At 38.8% G+C, this 8,517-nt stretch overlaps 1 pseudogene; it reads right to left on the bottom strand.

The window, feature by feature from the left end:
* Positions 1–2,959: 2,959 nt before the first annotated feature.
* Positions 2,960–7,137, bottom strand: LOC117286775 (annotated as a pseudogene).
* Positions 7,138–8,517: the final 1,380 nt, after the last annotated feature.

Here is an 8,517-nt window from a genome sequence, read left to right as displayed (position 1 = left end):
CATAAAACCAAGATATCCTTTCTGTTTAAAATTTAATTTCACTTTCTTCTGGGTCTTAGAAATACTCTCCAACCATTTGAAGATTGTCAGAAGGGACATTGTGTAAGGCACAGTGTATTAGTACAACTATTATGAGCAAAAAACTTGCAAACTCTTACGGACAGTCTGAAGTTATTTTTGTATCTGAAATACATCCTTGACAATATTTTTGTTCAAAGGTATAGTGTTTTTGTTCCATTGATGTGAGTATATGATATATTTCTCAGCCTTCCTTTTAATAATTGCTGTTTGACTGACTGTTTGTAATCTGCATAAGGAACCTTGATGGTCCAAGCTTATACAAAAATTATCTTGAAGCAACTTAATCGTTTAGATGCCAAGAATGCTGACCTAAAGTTTAGGCTCCAAATAGGCAGTAATGACCTATTTAATTTTAGGCTGTAATGGCCTAAAAGATTTATTCCTGAAAATTCTATGTAGGGCATCAGCTTCAAATCTTTTTTTTGCAAATTACAGGGGACTAATACTTGCCACATTGTGGAGCAAACATGGAATGACCCACAGCATGGACTCTGTGGACTCATGAACTTTTGTACTCTTCTCATTTAATTCCAGTTACTGTCACACTGGTCGATTTTCTTTTATTGGCTCCATGTAAAGGGCAGTGTTGTGGCAGACCAAAGTTATTTCAGGCTTTGAAGGCACATGTTCTAATAGCACAGACCAGATATGAATTTCCTTTTGATAGCTGAGTAGACCTTACACTATCGTAGAAGCAGACTTGATTGAAGGTATAACTACTCTGTTCATTTCAAACCACATTGCTTATAATGTAAATGTTGGCCAGTTGTTTTTATCCATATCATCTCAAGTCCTTTTGGAAAATAGAGTTGTTAATTAGTGAACTAAATAGACAAGGAGATGAAGGTAACTCTTTCTTCCAAAATCAATACTGTAATACACTGAAGGAGAATTCCAAGTTTGTTTGTTTGGTTTTGTTTGCTTGTTTGTTTGTTTTTTTTGTACCAAGGATTGAACTCAGGACTTGAACTTGTGAGGCAGGCAGTGGAACCACTAAGCTAAATTCCAGGCCCAATCCTAAGTTTGAGGATTAGGTTCAGGAGCATTTGGATCATCTTTTTAGTTGGCAGTCAGAGGTAAATGCTCAATTCCACCAGAGTGGTATAGGGGCTCACCCATGCATTGTTTGATAAAAAATAAGTAATTCAAGGAAAGCCATTGTGAATGCCCAAAGTGGGGACACTGTTCTAAGTCAGCTGATGATTTATAGAGCATCAGTCCTGCCAGCCTTCCATGTGGTATTGGAGCTCAGAGAGAAGTGTTGGAGCTCTGATCCCTTCTGCTTTTGTTACACTGGCCTCTTCCAGCAGCCACACTTAATTTTAAACTGGCAAAATAGGACTACAGAGTCTCTGAATTTGTACACCTTCTTCATAAAACAATTTTCTCTTCAATTTGTAGTTCTAATTTGACCACATCTGAATATTTATATTGGATTTCACTGACTGTGTTAAGGAATACAAAATAATTGAGCCAAAGCTAGTGCATTTTGGTTGATGTGTGTTGAATCTGGTAGGGTTGTTGTAAGAAGGCGCCATAAGCTTTGGTATGAGCTCATGCTAACCCATGACATATGTGGCAAACATTGCTAAATAAGATCAGATTGTGAAAGTTCACCGTCTGATTAAGAGGGGCACTGTTCACCTGGTAACCGTGTGATTGGCTTGAAGATAAACTATGGTGGGTCAGCACCAGGTGGATCCTGGAAAATCATTGCTTATAACTTATTTTGCATGTAAGACCACTATAAAGAAAAGTTTTTTTTTTATTGGAAAAAATGTATTTTGGAAGAACTCACTACATAAGGTGACAGAATTCCAAAATCAAATGACGTGAAATATACATCACAATTTCTTTGTACAATAGTTGAGGAAAAATCTGCAGTATAGAATAGAGGCAAAGAAATATGAAGGACTAAGAAGGATATGAGGGCAAAAAGCATTTTCAACAGAAAACCCAGAAGTAAGAAGCCAGTAGCTATGCCTGCTTTATTTATCCACCCTTAATATTGCGCTGTTGAGGGCAAAAATAAAACCAAACAAGAATTTTGTATTGTTCGGGGTAAATTTCAGTAGGTTGAATTTGGAACCAACAGGTTTTTTTTTTTTTCCCAGTTCTTGGGGACAATGACTGGGTTCAAGAGCTCTCAACAGCCTGAAAATATTATTGCTACATCCAATCCGAGGGTGTGACTAGAATACAAAAAGGACAAAGAGCCTAGTGACAACCACTCCTCTGGCGTCATCATTAAAAATCAAGTCACTGCTTATTAACTATTTCAGTATTTGAAGCAAACGATTTGAGAACTTTCTGGCAGATAGAAGACACAAAAGCAAAAAGGAGTGTGTCAAAACGAAGATAGAAAAGTTTAGTAAGTGAACAGTGCTCGGTGAAGCCTTAATGGTCTAAAGGAAATTAAGTGGAAACTTTGAATCCTAATTGCTTTTCATCTGACATGCTTTAAGGAGTCTTATAAAACTGATAAGAAACAATGAATAAGGAATGAAGACCTGCTAAAATCTTTTAGAATTTATCTGATTGTTATTCTACTAGAAGAAAGCATTATTTGGAACAAGGTGTGGATGTGGATGTACGTGAGCAGTGTATCCGTGATCTGGATTGTGCTGTGCTATGTACAGGACGTTGCTGTTCTTCTCATTAGAATTCCAAATGCGTAATCATCTGAAAGTTGGCACTTGTCAGGCTCTTGTCAGCATCGATGACTGGCATGTTTTATTGCAGCCCAGTTCTGGCCAGTTTACCAACTTGTTACGACAGAAGTCCAGCAATAATAGGTGGGTAGAATGCAGGAAAACAGTGCCATGTTTCTCACTTTGAGACCCTGAAATAAGTGAAATTTCTAGCTGCTGAATAAATGTTACTCAGAAGCGGTTTCTTGGCTTTTTCTTACACAGTGGGCAACTTTCCTTTCAAATTCTCCATTTCTGTCTTCCCTCCATTCTTTCACCACAACCACATTAGCAGTTGAGTCACCATTAGGGTCCACCAACATCGAAATGACACCGATCAGGATGGTTTGCACGGTGTGGGTCGGGAGCCAGCATTCCTCTGGTTTTTCATAACCATATTTATCCTCACCAGGTTCATGAAGAATAGAAATGCGAACATCACCATTTTTATCAACATTGGGGCGCCACATTTCTGTAATGAATTTCATTTCGGGAGGCCAGAGGGGATAATCTTGGGAAAGTGAGATGAGCCTTAAAAACACCACCTTCATAAAGTGTATCAAGAGGACCAATAATAAGGACTTCCCGCTGGTAGAGATCATTGTCATCTACTAAACCTGCTGAAAGCCTTCCACTGGATTTTTGTTGAGTTAGTTTGTAGAGGTTTCAGGCCATTGTGGGCTGCATCCCAGACAGGGTGACACATGGCAGAGGGGCTTCACATAGGAGAGATAGTCCAGAGTAAGCAGGCAGGAGAGATGAAGATATTTTAAAGTTTAAGACCAGGTCCCCCGTGTTTCCCATGGTAGGTTTCCTTTATGTTTTATTCAGGGCTGTCCTCCAACTCAGATGGCCCTGTGTCTCTTCTATCTGAATCTCCTCTATCATGCCAGCTCTAGCTCACCTTCATCGACACCAGGATATTTTGACTACTCTCCCCGCCAGAGACTGCCTAACTGCATTTATAATCTGAATTTGCAACGTGGTTCATTCTGTCCACTAATTTTTTTCTGATTTCTGAAGTGTACCTGTCATGCCATGCATTTATTAGACTCCTGATACCTATAGACTAAAAAAATTGGAGTTCAAGTAGTCAAAGGACCTCAGATGATGAGGTACAGGAAACTTTTCTGAGATAGGAGTTTCAGTCACCTTATTCCTGCAAAGTGGATGTGTGAACACAGGGGTCAGGCTGTGGAGGGAGGTGGCAGCAGCTGAAGTAACGAGTAACCTGAAGTAACAAGTAACCAGCTGACGCTTGCCCAAAACTCAGGCCAGCCTCTGCTCTGCTGTGATAGTGGAAGCATTGTTGGGAATGTACATGCAGCAGTGTACTGAGGAATTTTAAAGTTTCCAAGGATGTAAGACTATTGGATTTGATTCTTGTAACAAGATATTATATTCCTTGGAAGCAAGAGTAGCTTCTACTTCTTAGTGAGAACATAGTTCTGGGGGAGAGGCAGGCTAGTTTCTTACATTAGGTAGAAATTCCCTTATTGTGGCCAGAGATTCCTTTATTGCAAATAAGGTCAGTAAGTAAAATTTGTTATTTTCTTCTAGTAGACTTAGTAATTGTTTGAGAGTAACTATAAATTGAACACGATTGCCACCAGGAGTTTGCCATTTTAACTTTGAATAGTATGTGAAACATGCTTTAAACAAAATTGCAGCCATTATTATCTAAAAAGTTGAAATAATTTTTAATATTTCCTTAGAATAAATGGAAACATTTAAAAATAATTGAGATGTTAAGAGTATGTAATATAATATATGGGTCTCACCTAGGAGTGCAAATTGCATTAAGTCTTAATTAAAAAATCATATTTAAATATATTCTCCCTATCATGACGCAGAATAGTGTAGACATTATACTTTTTGATGTAGTGCAAAAGTGCAAGAGTATGTCCTGATGATTCTTTTTATACCTACTATATGAATACGCATTTTTGCATTTTTCCATGCATAAAAATCTTGCATTTTTGTAATTAACCTAACTAGGTTTAGTTAAAATAAGGCATAAAAATTCTAGGTGATAGTATGAATAAATAATATTGTATTTATAATTCATTCTAAATATAAGTTAGGATTTCTGTAATGGTATCAGAATCAAAATTTTACTCTTCCTTTCTGCGTACGTTTAAAGAATTCATTATGAGGCAAGGCTGCCACCTAATGGTAAAAATTTGTTCCTTCACCATGTATTTCAAATACTATTCCTGTTTTTCACTCACTGCAACATACATTGTAAGACAGTTTGAGCAATTCTACATAGTACAGTTTTGAGATTTCCTAGGTTGTCACACATTATTGAAGTTTGGAAGTTCTAACACCTGTCATCCCCACAGACCTTTCATGTTTTTTTTTTTCTCATTGAGTTTATTCATACTTTTAAAGTATACAGTACGGTTACATTCATCATTGGGATCTTGTACAGGTCTTGGTTCTCATTTTTTCCCCTTGTCCCTGCCTTCCCTTCACCCCCTCTACCGTCCCCTATTTACCAAGCAGACCTTTCATGTTTATTCTTCCTTCTTGGTGACTGTTAATAAATCTGTGGCCACGTATTTCTGTGTCTATGATACTTGTCCGGGCTCCTTGTTACTGAACACTTGTGAGCCAAGCAGTATGTGTGGGTGAGAGGTCCCTAAATGTTGCTAAAGCTGCTGCACAAACATGGGTAATGCTACTGTGCAGCTTTCTGGAACCCCAACCAGAGTCTACCTCCGATCTTCTGGCTGGCTCTGAGTCAAGCTTTGGTGTCACCCATCACCCAGCATATCCTCAGCTCGTTTTCAAAGTGACACAGACTTGCAGTGACTATGGAGGCTCTTCTGACCTGAGTTTGAAGGCTTGCTTTGTATCTGATTGCCTGTGTGGCAACCTCCAAACCTTTTAGTTCGCTTGTAAAATGAGGCTAATGATTCTGCTTCCAGTTGGCTTAAGCATTAAATTAATTAACGTGTGAAAGGCTTTGTTTTTGTCCTTTGTGAGCCTTATAAGATCCTGTGATTCATATCTGTTAGAAGATTCATGAAGGGCTGACAGTATAACTTTTCCTTTCATCTGTATTGACAAATACTTTTTTCCTTGTTTTCTTCCCTCTAGTACTTTGAAGGCTTTCTTCATTGGCTGACAGAATTTTCAATTCCTTGGTCTAGGGAATTTTGTACATAACCACTTAACAAGACAGAGATCGTCTAGCATGTGGGAAGGTGATTCCTACCTCTGGGTTCCCTGTACATTGAAAGTTTCCACACCTTTGCTTATATGTTACTTAGTCTTTGATCATTAAAGCTGACTGTATTTGCTAGAAAGAGGATAATGATGACTATTTCAATAAAAAAGCAAGTGATGCAATCAATTTAATAAATATTAATTATGTGTTAGCTATATACAGTTACTGTGAGAGTTGCTGGGAATATAAGGTCAAAGAAAGTCCAGAAATACAAAACTTTCTTCACTGTTCAGAGCACAATGAAGAGGTAACTTTTCATGCTGGGTGTGGTAGTACATGCCTGTAATCCCAGTACTTGGGAGGCTGAGTCAGGAGGATTGCTGTGAGTTTGAGGCCCACCTAGGCTACATAGGGAGCTCAAGGCCAGCTTGGACTACATAGCTAGTCCTTGTCTTAAAGAAGGGTTATTTTCCTTTAATAAAAGCTATTATAATTCCACATTTGGATTTGTCAAAGTTTTATTGTTTGGTTTAACTTATTGGTCTCCAAGCTTCAAAAGCCTGACATTTCTTCACTTCCTTCCTTAGAAGAGTTATATGAGAATATATTTTATATGGCTCTTTAGCTGTCGTGAATAAATGATACCCCTGGTATACTCTGAACTTTCTGAAAGTACATCCATCTTTTAGAACATAGTATTTAGTAAGCCCTTGTTATGTGGAAAATGTTCCATAAACACTTGTTTTAATTATTGAAGATGATTTTCAAGTTGTCAGGGTACCATGTAATTTCATCCTGTTGGGTATTTAAGTTTGGGTACTGCAGAAAAGATTGAATAATTTTGTTTTTCTTGGGACTCAGGAGGAGGCAGAGCAGTGTCTGGGAACCAAAACTGACATTCAAGGATTTCACCTGTGCTTCCTGTCCCCTGCACTGGAGCCCTTGGTACTGGGACTCAGCCTCAGGTTGGGGCAGAGAGAAGTCAAAGCATTTAGGGAGAGCTATTTATAATAACTATTTTTACTGTAGAAGGAGTCTGTATTCATTTCAGTCAATTGGTAAAAAGATACAGGGAACAAAACATTCTTACACGCCACCAGGCTTTTTACTACAAATACAGTGATACAGCGGTGTGCAGTTCTTTTCCTTCTGTTCTCTTAAAATCATTCCAGACAGCTTTACAAACCTCATCTACTCCATAGAACTGTTTGTGCCCAGGTCATGAATAACTCACTCTTTGTGTAATCCAATCAATTCTCAATCCTCAGCTAACACCAATGCTTGGAAGCTCTTGGCGCAGTGGGTCATTTTCTCCTACTTGATTCCCTTTCTTCCCTGGCGTTCAGAGTTCCATGATCTCCTGGGACTTTGTGTTTCATTGGTTCTTCCTTGACCTCCTTGGTTTCTTCTTTTCCACAGCTTGTCCCTATTGGCTTAGAACTGAGGTTGAAGAAAGGCTGTTGCAGATCCAGTTAGCTAAGATGAGGTCACACTGGCATAAGGTGTGTCCCCAATCCAGTGACTGGTGTTAATGGAAGAAAATGTGGTCACAGATGTGCTCTCAGGGAGGGTGCCCTATGAAGATCAGAGTCTTACCACCACAGCCAAGGGACTACCAGAAACCAGGAGAGATGCCTGAGAAAGATCTTTCTCTGCACTTTCAGTGGGAACACGGCCCTGCTGACACCTTGATCTTGGACTTTCAGATTTAGAACTGTGAGAAAATACATTTCTGGTGTTAGAGTCACTCAGTTTGTGGCACTTTGTTATAGCAAACCTAGCAGACTCATAGGCCTTTGTTTATCCTTGAGAAACTGGATCCCTGTAGTTCCTTCAAAACAGGTCAAGTGCAGTCCTCCTGGTTTCTGCGCTGCAGGTTCACTCTGCTGAGAGTGCTTTTCACAGATGTCTCCTGGCCCACACCTTCATCTGTTCTTAGCTCTGCACAAATGCCACTTAGGCGTGGTGGGGAGGGTTCTCTGAGTCCTCTGTCAAGGCCAATACTCCATTCTATCATTCTCTGCCCCTTTATTTTGTATTATTTTATTTGTAGCACCCCTAAGTGTAAATTCCTTTAGTTGATTTATCTTCTGTCTACCCTCATGACCTTTCCCCAAATGTTACGGTGCATATGGTCAAGAATTTCTCCAGTTCCTTCCCTGATGCATGTTGAGTGAACAGAAGAGGAAGCATTCAATACATATTTGTTGAACAAATTAAAAAACCTACATGAAAGTTTAACCCTTAAGGTTGAATTGAAGGTAGCCTTGAGGGCATGTTAATCAATACTTGCCTTTGTCCTAGTGACCATGGGGCTCCAGGGAAAGAAGTTATGGTTCTCACTTTAGTGAGTTTAATCAGCAGTTAAGATGAAATATTTAGTCAATATTTGACTTCTGTTGGGACTTTTGATTCTCTAAAATGTTTGGTTAAACCCAGTTTTGACAAAGTTAATATTTTTCATGTCCTGGAGATTTAATTAATTAGTATCTGAAAAGGAATTTGAAGATATCTAATGCTGTACAAGGATTATATAGAAAGCATTAAGACTTCCTTACTTGAGAGGAAGAA

The sequence above is a fragment of the Fukomys damarensis genome, unplaced genomic scaffold (assembly GCF_012274545.1).
Source record: "Fukomys damarensis isolate Sample0158 unplaced genomic scaffold, DMR_v1.0_HiC HiC_scaffold_18, whole genome shotgun sequence".
Lineage (NCBI taxonomy): Eukaryota > Metazoa > Chordata > Mammalia > Rodentia > Bathyergidae > Fukomys > Fukomys damarensis.
The sequence above is the reverse complement of the archived record's forward strand: the minus strand, read 5'-3'. Positions and strand labels throughout refer to the sequence as shown.